The sequence below is a fragment of the Miniopterus schreibersii genome, assembly GCF_964146895.1.
Source record: "Miniopterus schreibersii genome assembly, chromosome: 3".
NCBI lineage: Eukaryota > Metazoa > Chordata > Mammalia > Chiroptera > Miniopteridae > Miniopterus > Miniopterus schreibersii.
The window spans coordinates 54,155,440-54,177,323 of record NC_138103.1 but is presented as its reverse complement, the minus strand read 5'-3'; the positions used below and the strand labels follow the sequence as shown (position 1 = coordinate 54,177,323).

At 35.5% G+C, this 21,884-nt stretch overlaps 1 protein-coding gene across 2 annotated transcripts in view; it reads right to left on the bottom strand.

The window, feature by feature from the left end:
* Positions 1-21,884, bottom strand: part of KIAA0825 — a 330,258-nt gene that overhangs the window by 302,017 nt on the left and 6,357 nt on the right. The window contains exon 2 of one of the 2 annotated variants that reach the window (XM_081133728.1): positions 12,534-12,678. The gene's annotated coding sequence lies outside the window, so the exon portion shown is untranslated. Of the gene's footprint in view, positions 1-12,533; positions 12,679-20,687; positions 20,756-21,884 lie in introns of those variants that run through there. The other variant, XM_081133727.1, reaches the window with a different exon arrangement.

The window sequence follows — 21,884 nt, the reverse complement described above, 5'->3', positions numbered from 1 at the left end:
CATACTCATATTAACATACTACAGCTATTAAAATCTCCTTTAGTAAATTATAAAATATTTCATTGTAATTCCTCTATTAGTAATTTATATATGTGTATGTATGAAGTAGAAATTGACAGGATCAGCTAGAATACACTATTGTAGCTTGACAAGCACATAGAATTAATTGTCATATGCTTTACTCCCCAAATCTGACATTGCTTTCTTTAGTTTTCCACGGACTTCTCTTTCTAGAAAACATTTTCATTTTAATAACTCTTTACAATCTTCAATAAGCAATCCAAGCTATCTATTGCTTTAATATAACAGTGAAACCATGATATGTGAAAACAAATTTTAATTTCTGCATTTTTTATAACTTGGCATGCACATATTTCACATAATTTAAAAGTCATAAAATTATCATACAGTTTGAGATTAGACTTAAGTAATGTCACAAATCATAGAGCTAATGATTAACTAATAAATTTTCAAGTAGTATAGTAAAACCTTAGTAATTTGGAGAACAGCACATCTGCATTAGTAGAAAGTTTAAGTTATGGAACATTTTTAAAAAGGCAGCTGTACTATGTATCAAGTGGGAATAACAACAAACATAGTTCATGAGATGTCCATTACATTTTAAGGAACTTTACTTTAATAATTAGATTCGAATGATTAGAACTTAGCATGTACGTTGTATATAAATGGGTGGTCCTAAAAGATTTAGGGTTCTTAGAGTATGTTCCAAGGGTTTAAGAATTTCTCCAAAAATGTTACTAGTATTAATTAGCTAGTCATATTAATGTTTTACTGTTCTCTTAAATTTTCACAATATTATTAATTAACAACATTAATTTGCTGAAAAACTATTTCATTAAAACACCCTTTTACGACTTCCAGAGCTCTGGTTCCATCAATTATCATGGGCTATAGTATCAATATCCCTTTCAGCATGAATTAAGGTCAAGTTTCTTGCTCTTTAGAAACCAACAAAACCCTGCATAGCACCTCCTTTCTTTCATAGCCCAGCATCTCAAAAAAGCAGTCCATATTTCCTAAGCTTATATTCTCATCTCTCATTCACTTCTCAACCCAGAGCAATCTGGTTTCTGCCTCTATCCTGACACCAAAACTGACAAAATATTTCTCAGTTCCTATCACACCTAATCTCTGCACTATTTCGTACTGATAGTGTGAGGACCGACCAAGACAGAGGCAGGCCCCTAGGCCCTGGGGCAAGACAAAAGGCATACATGAGTGACTCAGTAAACTGCAGAGGGTGGAGGCAGTTCCAGGAATTAACTTAAATCGGTGGGTTTGACAAATATCAGGTGCACTCAAGCTTCAGGCGCCTGTGGTTGAGAAACATCCTGAGCCCATCCTTCCTAAAGAATTTATAACCTTTGTAAGGACAATGTTTGCTTGCTCACTGTAGCCCTATATAAGCTTGTTGTAAATTTAGATCAGGGTTCGAGTCAGAATTCCACTGGGTTTGATGCGACCGAACCCCAGCTAGCTGGAATAAAACTCCCTTTTGCTGTTACATTATCAGCTCTGGAGTGATTGTCTTTCCACCGCATAGGGGATCTGATTCTTGGACATAATAGCTACTCCTTCCTTGCAGTTGTCTCCTCTCTTCTCTAACAATCCTAAGTATTATGGGTTCCCAGTTCTCTCTCGCACATTTATGCATGAGCTCTGGGTAAGAGTTCCCACTTTAGGGAGCTGGCAAGCTCACAAAATTTCTTCTTTTTTAAAAATCTGAGATACAATATACAAATACACAATGGTGGTCCCTTTCTATGCTAGAGGGCCCACCCAACTTCCCTAGTCAGAACTAATGGACCAGTGTGAAACATTTGACCCAAGCTGAACCATCAGACACATATTAAATGAATTTTGAAATGTGGAATGAAGGCAGGGAAAGAGAATCACTGGTGGTAAACCATCAAGTTAACTAAAGCCTTCCAAGGGAAGGCGCATAATTTATATATATATATATATATATATATATATATATATATATATATATATTTGGCTGAGCTCTCTGTAATTGCTAGTTCCTGTCCTCTGATTGCTCATAGTTTTCTTTTGGTTTTTGTGAGATGCACACAGTAAATCCTCTCCCTGCTCTACTGCACAATAGCCTTTTTTTTTTGCTTAAATTAACCAGAGTAGTTTTTATTAAACTAATAAGCATCTTGATGGGCTCCTCTCTCATCTCTGCCATTAAACACTAATATTCACCACAGGGACTCTCTAGACCTGCCTCTCATTTTAAATACTTTCCCTGAGCATTCTTCATTCAAAGCCAGGTGCCTTCTTTTTATGTAATTTTACCACATTAGATTTGTTTTTTCTTAAAATGTTTTAACTTAAGAAAATTTTTATTTTTACTCATTGGATTTTTCTCCTCCTCAGACCCCCTAAAAATCTCTTCCTATTAGTTCTCATTTTGTAGTCTTCCCAAATTTCCTTTCCCTTTGCCCGACTTGAAAAGAAAAATAAAGAATTTTTTCTTCCCCTTTTCTTCCTATGCATTTCATGCTGGAGTTATTGGTCCTCTTTGTATCCTACGTGCTTTTCATTTCAATCTCAGTCTATAACTCTAACCTTAGTTCTCCTTCCAGTACCCACACACATATGTCCAAGCACTTACTAGACAATTCCACTTCACTGATTCAAAGGTTCCTTAAACTCAACAAGTCTAAAATTTAATTCAAAATCTTTCCCTTAAACCAGCTTCTCTCCCTATACTATGGAGTCACCACCTACTTAATCTCCCCCTCTCTTGCCCTAGTATCTTAATATCAGGTGTCAGCAAACTATGGCGCAGTCTGTTTTTCCTATGGTCTGCAAGCTAAGAATGGTTTTTACGTTTCTAATGAGTTTTAAAAATAAAAACAAAGAAAAGAAATATGCTACAGAGGTTATATAAGATACATAAATCCTAAGACCCCTGTCTTAGTCACCAAATTCTTTGATCCTTTCTTTCTCTATATCTTAAATGGTCCATATGCTCTCAAATTTTTCTCCCTCTGTCTGCTACCAGTATCCCCAAACTAACATTATTTCCTGCTGAAAAAAATGAAAATGAAAAAACCCTCCTTTCTGGCCTCCAGGACTCACACCTTGTGGTATAATGAGAAATATATATCTGGTTTTTGCCCCTCATCTCCTCCTACCCTGTTCCTTACCTTGACCTATGCATCTCTTCCATTTGGCCACTCTTGATTGTATCCTTTCTAATAAAACTGTAATCAGGAGTATAGTGCCTTCCTGAGTTCTGGGAATCATTCTAATGAATTAGCGACCCTGAGGAAGGGCTGGAGTCTGCACTAACTCCAAGTAGTTACTGTTAGAATTAAATTGAGCTGAGTTTCAGGATACCAAGTTGGTGTCTACCCTGCATACTGGCATTAGACTTCTCATTTTACAAACCAAATCAGATCATTTCACTACCCTGTGTAACTACCACTGAAGTTTTTCCACAATGCCCAGGACAGTTCCAGGCTCTTTACCTTGTTTTATTATATTTATAATTCTTCACATTTAATTATATTTTTCTACTGTAACTATCCTTAACTGACATCTGGAAATAGCTTCCTAGCTATAATTCCCTCCACTAAGGATGTTTTTAGTAGAAAGCCATATTCATCGATGGCATTTACTTCATCAGTGTACATAACACTATTTGTAGGGAACGTCTAACTATAATAACATAATGTGTATATTACCTTTAAACAGAAAAAGGTTATCTACAATTATGGCTGAAACTGTAAGTGCCTTTTAACAACTTAAACCATTTTTTAAAAATTGTAAATGGTAAGAAAATATACTTGTAATGAAATATCAGGATTCAACATATAAGCAATTTTAATAAAATTTAAATGTGATGCCTTAGAACACTTCCTAGTTTCTATCTACAGAAAAAAAAAAAAAGAAAATTAGATAATAATAATCTTTAAGGACTCTTATAGTTTTAAAATTCTATAATTTTAATCATGTGATCTATTTCTTTAATATTTAATCTTACTTTTGTAGTAAACTTTTTAATTCTATAGTTCAATAGGATAATTTGTTGTTGGTTAAAGCAAATTCATATGAAATGACCTGAAAAAAATCTATTTAAAAAGCAATCAGTGAAAGTAAATATTGGATTTTCTCATGTTAAAACTAAAAAATCCATCACTATACTTGCTTTTTACTTTATTTGCTGCTTAACATATCTCAACAGTGAATCTATCATATCAACATAGTCGTCATGATCCAAGCTGCAAATAATAGAGAGTGTCAGTGTCAATTTTGCTTCCTCACACTTGCTTCCCTTCACTTCATCTGATTTTAATAATCCCTGTCAAACCACAAACAGTCCAAATTACCTTCATGACACAGAAGCTTTCAAGGAGCAGACAGAATCTCAACTTTCATTTAGCAACTACAAAAGAAAGCTGTCCAGCTGGACAAATATTATTTCCACACTTGACAATCTCTACAGTTGAACATGCATTTTAATTTTAACTAAACCTGCCAGGAGTTTGATATGAGCTTCTTGTTTTGTGTAGCTTGACTCACAGGATTATCAGGCCAAAGACTATAATTGTGATGAAAGAATCCAACATTTTTATACTAAAAGATAAATCATACACCAAAGCTGAGGGATCAAAATGAATATATAAGAGATAATGTAGAGGCATAGATTGCAGGAGTAAAAACTACTTAAATTGGGTGCTTTAATGAGTAAACATGTCTAAAGATAAACAATACATCTGATGTAAATTTGAAAAGTAACAGATAATAAGCAAAAAAATGTAAAAGTTAAAAATTTATTCCAAGATACCATTGAGAAACAGATTCTAAGAATGAAATCTAAAGAGATTTCTTTACATTGTTTTAGACTGACTTGACCAAAGTCAAATTTCTAGAACACTTCTATGCATCAAATTATAATAAAACTGATGTTCTTGACAAGGCATTTTAAAAAGTGCACACTATACTAAATAATGTGCCCTTGTACACACAATGTAAAACTTCAATAAAGTCAGAGTAAAAATGAATAATTTGTAGAAGAGTATTAGAATAAAAGTTATAGTGTAAAACTATATTAAGGACTATTATATCTTTGAAGTTTGATTTATTAAACTTAAGGCTAAAAGTTTCAAATGGTAAAATATTTCTGGGAACATTTCCTATCTAAGCTAGGCCTAAATTCCTCCTACAGTTATTGGAACCTCACAGTTGTCAAATGTCAAGTGTTCCCTCCAATCTGCTATACTTAATTGTAGTTTTAGGATCTCCCTTCTCCAAAAGCCAATCCGTTTGTTACTCAAGCACAATTTCCCCCCTCAACTCTATCTTGAATATCACAGCTCCGTTTCCTTTACAAGCCCTTTTCTTTCTCTTTCTCTTCTGACTAGTCAATTCCATCCATAACCATGTCTACCACTACAACCTGTGTATGGGAGCTCCTGTTCTATTCCTCCATACTGCATAACTCTTTTGGATGTCCCACAGGTACCTCAAACTCAACATGCTCCCAAACAATCTTACTATCTCCCCTCCAAAACTTCTTTCTTTTCTTGAGGTCCCTATGATAGTTAGCAGCACTACTATCAACCTATATACACAATTCAGAAATGTGGGAGTCATCTCTTACATTCCAACAATATCTCACCAATGATCAGTCTTAACCAGTCTCTCTCTCGCTTCCATTCATCTCCTTCTATTGCTCCTGTGTAGGTTAAAACTCCATCATCTGGATTAGTGCAGCAGTTTCCTAGAGTCATATATATATATATATATATATATATATATATATATATATATATATATATTTATAGCTTTATTGATTTCAGAGAAAGGAAGGGAGAAGGAAAGAGAGAGAGAGAGAGAAACATCAATGATGAGAGAGTCATTGATTGGCTGCATCCTGCACACCCCCCACTGGGGATGAAGCCCACAACCCAGGCATATGCCCTGACTGGGAATGGAACTGCGATCTCCTGGATCCTAGGTCAATGCTCAACTGCCAAGCCACGTCGGCCAGATTCCCTTATATTTTGTATAATCTCCTTCTAACTCATTCTCTATCCTACCACCAGAGTGATCTTTGTAAAATAAAGAGAAGAATCAGTGTTTATAGCAGGATTTTAAGTGATCAGGAGAAAAGTCAACCTCTTAAGAAAAAGAAAGAAAAAGTCAAAAGAAGAAGTTAATTTGTAGGGTGAAATGGGATTTTTAGAAATAATAAATTTGAAGTACAAATATTACAGTCATATATAAATATAAAGCAATTAAATAAGGGGAAATTGAATTAGGGAAGAAGGGGATGAAGTAATATACATAAAAGGGCCATATAATTTATCACCCAAGCCAGGACATTTTTTCTTAGTGAAAAGGATAGTGAAAATAATTAAAATAACATAATTTTTGGAATGTATATATACTAACCAATTGAGTGATTTTATTTATTTATTTATTTATTTTTTAAAAAAAATATATCTTTATTGATTTCAGAGAGAAAAGAGAGGGAGAGAAAGAGATAGAAACATCAATGATGAGCGAGTCACTGATCAGTAGCCTCCTGCACACACCCTAATGGGGATTGAGCCCGCAACCTGGCCATGTGCCCTGACCAGGAATCGAACTGGGATCTCCTGGATCCTAGGTCGATGCTCAATAGCTGAGCCATGCCAGCCGGGCTTGAGTGATTTTATTATATCTGTGAAACTATATATAATTATATTCAAAAGTTGTTTTCAAAAATAGCATTCTTCAAAAAAATTCTTATAACTGTGCTCATAACATAGTGCTCACAATGTCACACTGAAGTTCAAAATGCCAAGACTCAGACAGTATCTTTCAAATTTTCTGGACTATGACCCATTGTAGGAAAAGGTCAGCAAACAACAAACAAACTCTGAAGGAGTTGGGTAGCAAGCCTCCCCAGAATCGCAGAAATTCCCTTCAAAACGAGGGAAACATTTCTGCCAGGAACTGAAAACAGATCCTTATCTTTCTGGGAAGCTTGCCCCCAGGAGAGTCATGGCCTTAAGAACAAATGTGAAGCATTAGCACAAAACAAAGTCATTCATTCTTGCGCATTTTATGGTTTCTACTGATCACTATCTTTCACACCTGCCTTTCTGTAGCTCACAATAAAAATAGCTGGATGGTGAGGAGGGTTGTTGCAGCTCCTCCAGAGCCTCAGCCCTCTGCATCTCCACCTAAATTCTACCTTCTCCATGTCTCGAGTTTTCTTCAGGTCCTGTGAGCACAACAACCCATAGGTTAAAAAAATGCATTGCAATCTAATGTATATGTGTGCACTCATATACCTGAAACAAAAACTTCATAAAACATTACTTGCCCTTGTATGCTTCCTTTGATACTTCCTATTCTAACTCTAGTCTATTCCTTCCTCTCTCTCCACTCTTCTACTTATATTTTAATGCTGCCACAGCCTCCAAATTGATTTCAAAACCTGCATTTTGACTGAGATTTTTAGATTACAAAGAGACCTTTGTGGTCATTTTGTAGAATCTACAAAAATATGACTGACATGCAGAGGAGATATTCTTTGAGAAAGGGTAAAGAAGAGAAAAGCAGACTATTAAGGATTGGCAATGGGGGAACACTAACAAGAGGTAAGAGAAAGGCCAAAGAAGGTAAAGTAAGGTCAGAGGATGGAAAAACCAAGTATTAAAGGGGACAATACTACAAAAAGAAATGGGTAGTCAACAAAAGCTTTTTCAATTTATGTCTTTGCCTCTATTGCAGAATTAACTTACTCATTTGTCAAAAATTCAAATAGCTGGGTTTCACCCCAGGCCCAGTGAATTGGAACTCTCTGGATATGGGTCCTGGAACTGGCAATTTAAAAGTTTCCTAGGGCATTATTTTCACTAAGTATTTTTATCTCAGTGCCTTTAACAAATCAGCTTTCAAAATGGTACTTTCCAGGAACATGCAATCTCACTCCACACATTAGATGTATTCTTGAAAAGTTTAGAGAGTACTTGCAGAGAAAAGCATTATTCTCCTAAAGACTACCATGATTAATTTCAGAATTATGTTCATCCCAAAGGAAACAAGTTTCTTGTAGCATTCAGCCTTTAAACAAACATTATTTATCCATCTAATTCTTCTGTTATTGCTTATGCAAGTGGTTGGCCAAATGAGCATACAGTCATGATCTTTATTCAGTTTAAAAGTGAAAAGGGGCAGAAAGGGATACCTGCAATAATGTCAACATTAAAAAAAGTTTAATTAAAAAAAATTCAACATGCTGTTAACACATTTCATTTTGATTCTGAACTGATCTCATTGGACTAAACAGGTTAAGTACCACAATCAAGTGACATTTAGCAGAACTCACAGGCAGGAAGTGCCATAGGGAGATGGTTTTCAGATAATACAAAAACTGGTTTGTCATTTGGACTTTAACAGCAAAAATATGCCTTTATGTGGTGAGTTTTGTTAACAAATCTATTTGTCAATTTATTACCAATCAATAATCAAGAAGTATGAGATGTGAATCTATCCTACCCCAAGCGATGTTAGGGAAACATCGCTAACAACGACTAAAGTAGCTAACATTTATTCACTTACATCATAGCAGGCCCTGTTCTAAATCCTTTACATGGATTAACTCATCTCATCTTCATAACAATCCAGTGAAGTAAGTACCATTTTAGACCTCATTTCCCAGATGATGAAGCTGAGGTTCAGGGAACTGTGTAATTTCCCTGAGGTCCCACAGCTGGAAATTGGAATCGAAATTCGAATCCAGGCAGCCTGTCTCTAGAGTCTGTACTCAAAGGCAATGTGCTTCACTGTGGTTATAAGAAATTCTCAGATGTTGAAGTAGTTAGTTGCCACTGTAGAAAGACTTGCTGTTTATAATCTGGGATCCCCCCCCCCCCATTCTTTATACAATTGATTTCAAGATAACTTGGGTCTACCTTAGATCCCTGCTCATGTTTAGTTATTAGATCTCATTATAAGGTACTTTATTTATGAAAGGAAGACCCAAAAGAGCATAAAGATGGAATTTCAGTAACACATTATACATAAAAATAGAAATCTGTTTTAAAAGATACTTAATTCTGTTTATAAGGGCAGGATAGCCTAATGGTTTAGAGCTGTACTTCCTAAACTTTAAAGCACCTGGGAATCTTGTTAAAAATGTGGCCTGGAGTGGGGGGGGGGCAGGTGCTGGGTAGAGGGGATTGATGGGGAAAGAAAGGGGGTCTTCTGTAATACTTTCAACAATAAAGATAAATTTTTTTAAAAGGTAGATCTTCAATAGGTCTGGGGTGGGACCTAAGATTCTAAATTTCTAACAAGTTCCCAGATAATAGTGATACTGCTGGCCTGGGGATCATGATTTGAGTAGGCTTAGAATGGGAACTCTGGGGTCACAATGCTTGTGTCTGGATCCCAGGTCAATTATTTATTAGTTTTGTAACATTCTCTTCATGTGCCTCCATAGCATTTGTGAAACAGTGAGATCATTAAAGGGTTATTATGGGGAATTGCATGAGGTAATCCGTGGGTAGTACCTAAAACAGTCACTGGCTTATAGAAAGTACTCAATACTTTCTATAATATGTTAATATTATGAAAAACTATTAAAAGCATATATTGTACCCCATTAGAAAGCCCTTTATAGAATTGACTGATGTAGTAGGAACACTAAATAAAATTTCATCATCCTTTGCTAGGCAGACACTAGAACATCACCATTCATTGAAGGACATTAAATACATAAGTTAGACTCACTACCCAGCTTTATTAAATACATAAATCTGAAACTGTTCTAAATGAATTTGCAAGAGTTGGCTTGGCCTATAATATTTAAGGAGAATATTTATTTTCTGTGTCAGAAAACTTTTTAAAATTGCAGGTATACACTGAGTTACACTTCATTTATTTGAATAGCTTCCTTTGAATTTAGAAAGCTTCCTCTGAATTTTTGTTTTAAAAAAATTATTTTTATCAAATAAAAGTCAGAATTTTTATTAGTTCAAACAATAATAATGATTTTAAAAAACTGTTCAAACAAGGGCACTAGTATAGGTTAAAGGAGTTTGGAGAACTTAACTAAAACCTTCACACACAACTGTATACATCTTCAAACCACCACATAATGCACCATGATTACTTTACCTCTGATTGTTGAAGATTGGGGCTTATAAAGAATATTACTTGTTAGAATTGTGATGACTTAATAATGATGTGATATGGGGGCACCCAGGGGGCAGGAAAAGTAAAGTTAGGATCTGAAATGAAGATAAAATTCCACAGCATCATCCCAAATGAAAACTATTAGAAATTTCTTCAAGTCAACGCTGCTTGAAATATATATATATCTGTACATATATGTAAGAAAGAGGTAAGAGATGAAGTACACCAGAGAAGAAAGGTCAATGCTCGCTGAGTCACTGATAAACGAGGAACGATAAAATCTGGTGGCTCAGTCAAGGAGGAGATGAGAGCTATGGAGGTATTTCCGGTTGGTCAGTGTTTCATGAGTCAGCAGGAAAAGATCAATAAACAATTTGCTTCTCTTTCCATGTTTTATTTCTCTAACACAGGTACTGAAAAGGAAAACTGTGGGACAAATTCTAATACGTCTATTCTAAATTAAAACTAGATTCAGCATAGGCAATGCAGACCTGCCCTGGCAGATCATGACAGATAAGAAAAGAAAAAAAAAGAGAGAGGAGTTTGGGTAAGTAGATCATTCTCTCCCTCCTCTCTCCCATTTCTTTCTTACCCTGCAGAAAGCTCCTGGCTGTTCCTTTTCTAGTCTGGTGTGGTACTGGAAAAAATTTTAACAGAAGTAACAAGTGTTACTTTAGAAAGCAAAATTTTATTTTCAAAACTCTGCATAATAGTGCTTTATAATAAGGACTGCCATATGAATTTTTTTAAAAATATGTCTTTATTGATTTTCAGAGAGAAGAAGGGAGGAGAGAGATAGAAACATCAATGATGAGAGAGTCATTGATTGGCTGCCTCCTGCATGTATGTCCCCTGCTGGATTGAGCCCGCAACCTGGGCATGTGCCCTGACTGGGAATGAAATTGCTATCTCCTGGATCCTAGGTTGATCGATACTCAACCACTGAGCCATGCCAGGTGGGCTGCCATATGAAATTTTTAAGGCAGGGTTTACCTACACTCCACTACCCCAAATAAGAATTCTTCCAATAAAATAATTATCAGGTTTCACTTGTATTTTAGTGAAAAAAATATCAATTGTGATTCTTAACATCTACAGAGGTGATAACCACCAAGATCAAATGGTTAGCATTAATGGTACAGGAACAAGAGAGTGTGGACAGAATCATACCAACATCATGTCTTGTTATTTGGGTTTATATTAGTCTGAATAGAATTCCTGAAAAACATAAGTTCACTGAAATGCCTGAGCTAACTTTTTCCACTTATAAGGCAGGTATTAGCTGTCCCTTAACACCAGAGATGCAAGGAGTTCCACTTCACTGTGACCTACTTATGCCTCTTAGATTTATCATACACATTTTTAATGACCCCGAACCAAAGGAAATATAGGAAACTATTTGAAAAGCTGACATTAAGGTTGTGACACCAACCAAAACAACAAGAAAACTTAAACTGACACACAATCCCCAAATCAGCCTGTCACACCCCTAATTTAAAAAACAGTTACTATGTGAAACAGTGATGGCATGTCAGCCTCTGCTTTGTAACCCCTGAATTTTGTCATTTGGTGTTTGTGTCACAACCTTAATATTATTTAAATATACTTTTTAATATCTATTATTTAAAAAACATCTTCCAGTTGAAGATAGTCATAAAGCTTTGAAGAAGCCACCCTCAAAGCCCTGCAGCCCCAGTGTGCCACTTTTATTAGAAGTGGTGCATAAAACATTTGCTGTTGACAAAGCTAATTCATTACAAGGTGAGATGGATGCATTTTAAAATAACTGGCTGGCATCGTTATCTGCAGCGCCTTTTATAAATTATTCCTCTTTTCCCTTTTGACTGAACTTGTCACAGTTCCTTTTCAGAATCTGAGTGTTATGCCTTATAGTCAATGCTTTCAACATGTTTAGACAAGTCATAAGTTAAACAAGCAGTGGTACTTTATTTTCTAGAAATGAGAAAGTGTTGCAGAAATAGTTACAGATTATTTCATTCAATTCACTGATTTTTAACTAACGACAAGCAAAGTCAGTTAGTGGTGGTTTCATCTCATACAAAGGATTTAAAAATAAAACTATACTGCTTCGGTAGAAGAATTTCAAAGAAAGAGACATAAAGAGAGATGCTGGCAGAGATGCTGTGCTGTTGCACAGACTTGGTTTAAAATTGAATTGTGCTTCCCCTGACATGGGAGATCAGGTACATCATAAGGCTGACAGCTGGCTGGCACATGAACTTCCTGAAGGAAAATGTGAACTGTATTTTCTCTTAGAGGCCAAAGGAACAGAATTATAGAAGCCTTCAAGGAAATGAAGTAGGCAGAACATGGATGAAAATATGACGAAAAGCATTTCTTACCTAATTTTGTTTCAGAAGATGCTAAGAATGAGTTCGTCTTCTAATCCCAAGTAGGTGGAAAGTTATTTCCTTCTGACTTGTTGGTAAAAGAGCTTCCCTTTCTTTAGGATCTTCAGCAGTTTTTTCCAAAGTATACAAAACACACCTATAAATTAATTAGATAAAACTTTATCATTGCCACAATGGAGGAGGCATGGTCACAACATTAGTTCTCCAGCTGGTAGTGACAGTACTATCATTAGGTTATGACACAGGCTTGAGCCAATAGATGCTGAAGATGCATAAGGACATGCTGAAGTTAGAGTACCTAAGAAAAGCTTATTAAAAAGATGATCTACAGCTTACAAGCACAGGGATAGCAGAGGCTCCTAGGAAAATGCACATTCAAAACATTCCTTTTATTTTCAATGATTTTTCAAATGTTCCTAAAGAAATGTAGATCACAGAGAGTAAGGGATGGTTGCAGCACATAAAGCAAGCAGTGCCTTTCAATACAATTGCTTTTTTCCTGTTTAGTTACCAGTTCTTCCATAACAGTTTATTAAAACCATCTTTTCTTCACTCTTCTGGGTTATCTTGTTAAAACAGATTCTGATTCAACTGATCTGGGGCTGGGGCCTGAGATTCTGTATTTCTAACAAGCTCCCAGGTAATGCCACCAATGCTGTGGGTAGGTCCACAGAATACACTTTCACTACTAAGGTTCTACCAGTCTGTCTCTCCCTGTACCAAAGTACGCTGTTGTTAATTCTTAGCTATTGGCCCTTTATCTTTCCTTGTAATTTTAGACTCTTTCATCTAGTATTTTTCTCTTTCCCATCAAAAGAGACAGGAATTTGATTGATATTGCATTGATCAAATGAGGCAAAATGTTGAGTATTCCATCATGTGTATTGTACATATCACTCTACCTATTGAGGTACAATTGTCACATGGTAATGCTTCCCCATTTCCCATGGGAGTTTTGCACATCTCTTGTTATGTTAGATATATTCCTAGGCACATCATATTTTGAGTTAGTTTAAATAATATCTCTTTACAAAGCTTTTCCCATTTTTGTTTATATATGTATCTATATAATTTTTTTATATTGATGTTTTTATCCAGGATATTTACTAAACTCTATATTTCTGCAGTTTTACATCATGTACAAATAATGAGTTTTACTTTTTCATTCCAAAATCTATACTTATTTCTTTATCTTGCCCTACTAAAAGAAAAAAATTAAGCAATAAATGGACTTTTTAATAGAAAATACTGTTTTGTTGTCTATAATCATCCAAACTGATCTTTTGGTTAGGCCTAGGTTGACTAGAAAACTGATATGAAGAGGGTTCCAAGTGTTTCTTTTGATATTTTTTAATTGTCCTCATACTTTTGGCCTTTCTTTGGTGTTTGACATACAAGTGCTTTAATGTTACTAACATCTACTATCCCAAGCTGATTTCTAGTTTATATTTCATCAGAAACAGACAAAAATCCTCATGGGCAACTTGACCACTCTGGGAAGTAAATCTGAACAAAAGGGGAAACAGAGGAATTTTTACAAGGGATGTGGTTCGCTTCTACAGAAGAACTAAAGTGGAGATGCCATTGCTGGGAAGCCATTATAGGGATACAACACATCACCTAACTTCACAGCTGAAATCACATGATTTCTTGGAAACTCCATAAATACATAAAATTACTTTCTTAATGACAATGTCAGCCTACTCTAGGGTGAATTGTCCTTCTGACCTAAGGCAAAAATTAACACTTACTGTTCCACAAACTGTCAGTGTTGTTAACATTGGTTACCTGAGGAAAGGTAAATGTATGTGATTGGTGGGTGGGATGGAGGAAAGGGTAAAGAAAGAGAAGGAGGCAGTAACTAAAATAATAACCGTTATAATAATAATAAAAACACAACAAACTGTTTCATTAAAAATCTGTTCATAATCGACTATGAACAATAATTATGAAGTACAGCAATGCAGAACATGCTAAAATGGAGAAGTGAAAACAGCACCATTTAAATGGTGCATTGCAACCATTTAAAAATATGTGCACAAAATTTTGGTTAAGAAGATAAATCAGTGTGTATTTTTCCTCATCTCCTCCCAGATATCCCCTTAAAAAGATAATAAAGGTATGTGTTGGGGGTGGGGAGAGAGGATGTAAATTCATAACTGTGAAGAAACTGAGTGAGCCCTCCCTACAGATTTGTACATGGTAAGACAGATGAATGAACATTTACAGGAGAAACAGAGCAGGAAAAGCCAAATTATAGAATGTGTGCAGGGAGCACTGCAATTAAAGGAATGACTTGATATCCCTGGCAGAGTGTGGAGTAAGGAGTGATGTTAAAATATGCAATTAATTAAAGATTTGTCAAGAAACACTGAATCTCCCTCCCCTATGTTTGTGTCTAAGCAACTACTTTTTGTTTTCAGTTAAATACATGACTCTGAGTATGGGGGGAAAAAAGTAAATAGGAGAAGTTTTATGTTTGAGGAAATGAAGTGCCTAGAAAAGTGGAAAACATAGTATAAATATGGGTACCCCAAAAATAAGTTGGCCTACATCTGGCCCTTAGCAGACTTCCATTATACTCATGGCTCTCCACCTATTCACTTTAAAGCAGGCCATGCACAACAAATTGGTGCCATACAAATATAAATTCCAGGCAGCTTTTTTTTGTCTCTTTTCTAATATGAATGCATAGCCAAGGACCACTGGGCATTTGAAGAAAATATATTTTTTTCACATTTGACATCAATGTAAAATAAAAATTTACCCCAAAGAAAAGAGATAAATCAGTTAATAGAACATGTAAATTTCCCATCATCCTAAGAGAGTAAATATAAAAAAATGTATACATAGTACAAGACCAGAAACAGGACTTCCAGCTATGGCTGAGTGGGATCAGCAAATACTCTTCCAAAGAAGAAACTAAAGAGCTAGTCAAAATTGATAAGTGCAGCAATTCCAGTGCTCTAGAAATTGACCAAAGGAATATAACAATTTAAGAAACATTAATATTTGAAAAACTGCTAATCTTTAGGTAAGAACACTAGGACCCAGTGGTGTTCTGGCCTGGGGCTACTTTTATTTTCACCATCAACCACAGCTCAGACAGAACCAAGGCCCTTCCAGGCTGGAGAAGATCACGGAACTGGAAATGTCTCTGCTGTGGTCAAAGGGGGCTCACTTGAGTTTGAGTGGTAGGTGATGTCTAAACCCAGCACTGTCTCAGTGGAAGTTATGATCTTAGAAGCAAGCAAGCAGGGAGAGCCACACAGCTTTGTTAGCTGAAGGACACAGTCATAATTGTGGCAAGCATATTCTTGGCTAAGCCAGAGTATGTGCAGTGGAGACTGATGAGGAACAAAGCTAGCACGGATTGCTGAGGCTGCACAACCACGTGCAGAGGACATGTGAAAGAGCCCGGCAGAAAGCAAAAGCCAGGACACAACTGAAAACAGTGTAAACTTTTTTTTTTTTAAAATATATCTTTATTGATTTCAGAGAGAGGAAGGGAGAGAAAGAGGGAGATAGAAACATCAATGATGAGAGAGTGCTCATTAATCGGCTGCCTCCTGCACGCCCCCGACCAGGAATCGAACCGCGATCTCCTGGAACCGAGGTCGACACTCAATCACACAGCCATGCCCAGCCGGGCGAAAACAGTGTAAACTTTAAATGCATTCCTCTATTACAGATATCCATGAAGAGATGAGAGACCGTTTACTGACTTGAAGTGTTTAATCACAACCACTGCCCAACCATCGGTTTATTATTTAAGCTACACAGACACAGAAGCAAGTCCTAGGAAGCCAAATGTAAAACTCAAAACAAGAATCTTAAAAAAAAAAAAAGTTACAAACCCCCCCCCCCCCATGTATCTGATGGCCCAGATACATCAGTGGCCATATATCACAGGGGAAACTGATGCTACTGATTAAATTTAGGCAAATTACTAAATTACTAAACAAAGAAACCGGCAAACAAAGCAACAACTACAACATTTAGGGATTGCAAAATCAGAATCTAGAGTTGCTATGATATATGATCTAAAATGTCTAGTTTTCAACAAAAAGTTATGAGGCATGCAAAGAAATAGGGAAAAGCAATCAATAGCAACTTTTGAGTGTCCTTAGAAGCTGGATTTAAACAGGCTTCAAAGCAGCTACTATAAATAAGTTTAAAGAACCAAAGATGACCATATTTGAAAAATAAAAGGAAAGTAAGACAATGAATAAAAAATAAATATTCTCAATAAGGAGACATGCATTTTTGAACAAAATGGAAATGTTGAATTTGCAAAGTCCAAAATATGTAAAGACAATTCATTAGAGGGACTTAAGAGCAGATTCAACATGACCTGTAGAAAGAACTGGTGAATTAAAAATAGTTAATATAAACAACTCATTCTGAAAAAAACAGAAAAAAAGAATTAAAAAAAAAAAAATGAGCAAAGACTCAGAGACATTGGGGACAATCATAATCATATCAAAAAACATATTAATAATATCCCAGGAAGAGAGGAGACAGATTAAAAGAGCAGAAAAAATATATGAATAAGGGATAAAAACATACCAAATTAGATGAAAAGTATTAATCTACTCATCAAAGAAGTTCAAAGGACCCCAGTAGGGCAAATATAAACAGATAGACATCTAGACATAACATACTCAAACTATTAAAGGACAAAGACAAAGACACTAAAAGCAGCAAGAGAAAGCTAACTCATCACATACAGCTAAGCATCAATGAAACAATCGAGGTCAGAAGTCAGTGGAATGAGAAATTCAAAGTGCTTGAAAGAAAAACATTGTCCACCAACTATTCCATATCAAGAATAACTATACTTAAAATTGAAGGCAAAATAAAGCCATCACTTTTAAAACTGAAGACAAAATAAAAATTGAGAATTTGATGCTGGTAGACCTGTCTTAAATAGTAAAGAAAATTCTTCAAACTATAAGACTAAGTGGAATTTATCCCTGGAATATAAGGTTGAATGAACATAGGAAAATGAATCAATGTAGTACATTTTATTAATATAATCAAGGACAAAACCTACATGATAATCTAAGTATATGCAGAGAAAAATGTGTTAAAATCCAATACCATTCATGATAAAAACACTCAACAAACTAGGAATAAAAGGAAACTTCATCAACCCAATAAAGGATATCTATAAAAAACCCACAGCTGACTTAATACTTAATGGTAAAAGACTGAAAGCTTTCCCTTTAAGATCAGGAACAAGACAAGAATGCCCATTATTAGCACTTCTACTCAACATTGTATTGGAAGTTCTAGCCAGGACAATTAGGCAAGAAAAGTAAATAAAAGGCGTAGAAAGTGTCAATCTTCCTGACTTAAAAAAATGCAAATTGAGACCACATGAGATACAACTTTGCAGCTCACGAGAACCACTATAAACAAAATATAAACGATAAGTGTTGGGAAGGAAGTGGAGAAAATGAAACCCCATTCACTGCTAAACGGGAATGTAAAGGTGTCTTCCCTGCCCTATTAGTGGAGATATTTCCTTAATAGCACTTTGTATTTTGTAGTTAGTTTTGTGATCTCTCTCACTAAACTGAAAGCACAAGAAGACAGTTATTAGGTCTCTTTCCTTCCCTTGAGTATGTATCAGTTAGGGCACTTGTCATGCTATGCTATCTGCAATCGCTGATTTGCTTACCTCTCTCAACCACTAGGTTATAATCTTCTTAAAACATGAACTGTGCCTTCTTTATTTTTGCAGCCCAGAACCTCATCTAGTGGTTGACACAGAGGAAGTACAAAGAAAAAGTTTTAAATAAGAGATTCAAAGTGTGGTACAAAGATCCCTGGTGGAGTCTCAATATTCTTTGCAGGGGGTTCTCAAAGGTCAAAACTATTTTCATAAAAAGACACTATACACTATTTTACTAGGTTAACATTTGTATTAATAGTGCAAAAGTAATGATGCCCTATCACAAAGTGCAGCCCCAAAACTATATGAGTTTTCTATTGCTGTTATAGTAAGTTGCCACAAATTTGTCAAAACCACACAGATTTACTATATTACAGTCCTCTAGGTCATAAGTCTGAATTGGGTTTCACTGGGCTAAAACCAGTAATTGGCAGGGCTGAATTCCTTTCTGGAGGCTCTGAGAATCTGTTTCCTTGCATTTTCTAGCTGTTAGAGGCTACTCTCATTCCTTGGGTCCTGGCCCACTCCCTGGATTTTCTAGCTAGCTATATGGGTTGAGTCCTTTTCACACTGAAATCACTCTGAATTCCTCTTCTGATTCCTTCTTCCATTTCTGAGAACCACTGTGATTCCACTGAATCCATTTGTATAATCCAAAATAAGCTCACTATTTGAAGGTAAACTGATTAACAACTTTAATTTCCTTTTGCCATATAACATAACATATTCACAGGTTCCAGAGATTCAAATATAGGCATCTTTAGGGGGTCATTATACTGCTTACCACAGTAGTAGACATGTTTTTCACCACCACACAGTTGGAATGAAAAAGAATGCCAGGTTCATTTAATAATGTCTTTGATGAGGCAGTAAAAATAGTAATTCTATTAACTCTTCCTTTGCATACAAGGCAGATTTTCTCAAAATCAACCAAATTGGACTATCATTTCAAGGAAAATATTAGACAGTGTTGCCAATGATAAAATTAGAGCTTTCAAAGCAAAAATAAAAATTTTGGAAATTTCATATATTGTTATATGGGCAGTTTCCTAGTGTTTTAAGATTTTCCTGATGAGACTGCTGATGATATTAACATATGGAATTTTTTGATATTGTATAAGGAAGTTAATTAAGATTGGAAAGATCAGCATACCTCAATTAATCAATATTTTACATATGGCCAATGAATTATGTAACAAAATCGGGTATCTATAAAGATTCATTCAAAACTCAAGACAGACCAAGGGATTTTATTTTATTTTATTATTTTTTTTAAATGAATCTTTATTGATTCCAGAGAGAGGAAGGAAGCGGGAGAGAGAGAGAGATGGAAACATCAATGACCAGAGAGTCGTCATTGATCGGCTACCTCCTGCACACCCCCAATGGGATCGAGCCTGCAACTTGGGCATGTGCCCTGACCAGGAATCGAACAGCAATCTCCTGGATCCTAGGTCGATGCTCAACCGCTCACCCACGCCCAGCCAGGCAGACCAAGAGATTTTAAAGTAACAAAGCACAAAAAGCTAACTGATATGATTTCAGAGTCCATATTGTAATTCAATTTTAAGGAACTATCACTTGTTAAAGTTCTGGTGAAAAGGACATTAAAATACTTTCTTTTCCAACTACACGTCTGTATGAGGTTGGATTTCATTCACTTTAACCAAAATAACATACCATACCAGATTGAATACAGAAGCAGATCTGTGAATTCAGCTCTCGTCTATTAAGCCAGACATTAAAAAGATTGCAAAAATATTAAACAATGCCACTTTTCCATTACAATTTTTATTTGGGGAAAAAATATAGCGGAGTTGTGTGTTTTTTAATGCGACTTATGTTACCATGTAATGGCTTTATTACTGAATTAAATCTTTTTGAAATAATCAATTTGAATTTATAATATAATAATTGTAAGTAGATATAGTTATATACATTAAAAACTCCTTGAGTTCATCAGTAATTTTTAAGTGTAAAGGGCTCCTGAAACCAAATGTTTGAGAACTGCTGAGTTGGAAAAATAAGAACGCCCCAGAGTTTGTTACCAGGTAAACTTAATCAAAACAATGAGCACAGGCAGCCTCAGTGATACCAAGGTACAGAAGGCAACTCAGAAACAAAGCCTAGAAAGAGGGCTCCTTTTACAAAGAGCCCTCCCCCAAACTCTTCCCCAGTCAAATCTGAAGAGTAGAGAGCAGAGCTCACCACTGCTTAATTGCCCATAGGCATTTTTAAGGACAGGTATGAATATATGCTAGGAAATGAAATAATGATTTATTTTTTAAAATTATAAAGGAATAAATTATATGATTATATGCAAGGCTTGCATTTTAAAATTGAAAAATATTTGGTGAGCTGAAGTTTAAAAACAAAGAAAATGGGTAAAGAATGTCATGACAATGAAGCACAAAATAATATTCACTGGGATTAGTAAAAATTAAGATCTTATCAGTATAATGTACCTCCAAAAGAGCTTCCATCAGTCTTCAGTTTAAATCAGGTAAACTCCAGCCCTGGCTGGTGGCTCAGTTGGTTGGAGCATCGTCCTGTACACCAAAAGGTTATAGGTTTGATTCCTAGGTTTCTGGGCTCAATCCTCAGTAGGAGTGTGCATACTGGAAACAACCGATTGATCTTTGTCTCTCACAGGGATGTTTCTCAGTCTCTCTCTCTCTCTCTTCCTCTCTCTAAAATCAATAAAAACATATCCTCCAGTGAGAATAAAAAAATTTTAAAAACTTAAATCAGGTAAACTCCAGACTTAAACTGTTACATTAGCTGTGTTCCCCAAAGGGAAAAATGGACATTAAATTCAGCATGGCAGCATGGCCAGAGTCCCTGACACAATGGCCAGAGTCAGGGAAGAGATTTTCAGGAAATTTTAGCAAAAAAATAACAAAAGCAACCAAAAAAAATCTATCATATTAACCAACTGAAAAACAGTAATTATGTGCTCTAATTAGAGCAAACAAGAAGCCTCTTCTTGGAAAATAAGAAGGCATTTCCTGGAGGCATGATATAAAAGAGCTCTAAATTTAGATTCTTAAGACCTAGCTTCTGGTTCAAGTCATGTGTTTCCTGAGTTATCTGGACAAATTAAATCACCTCTTTAGTCCTCAATTCCTAATGTAAGATAAAGGATGTCAGTTTAAGTCTTTTGCTTTAAAATTCAACTGTGATTCACAGTAACAAACACATTTTATATTTTCTATCCAAAACCTGAAGCTACACATACCTGAAACAAAAATGTAGACTAATAGTCACCAAATTGATGGGGTTGTGACCTGCCATTTGAAAAGCATTGAATTGATTGATCTCTACAATTGCTTATTAAAAATTATAAAATAGGGAGGGGCCCAGATGTACAAAACCGTAATTATCTTGATCTTTTTAACCACAGAGGTATCTTTGTTAAGAAAGAAAATGGAAAGTCAAGTTTAGGCTATGGATATTAACATTACTCAGCTGTTTAAGATTGTTATATTTATTGGCTACCTGAATTCAGAAATTTAGATAACAGTTTGCGTTTAACCATATAATATCAAAAAACCAGTTGCTTAGCTACTGTTTGCATTTTTCAACTGTTACTTGGAAGATGTCTTTTGATTCCTTTAAGAGTTCTCTGGCTAACAAAAGTATAAGAAGTTGTTAGTCTGAGA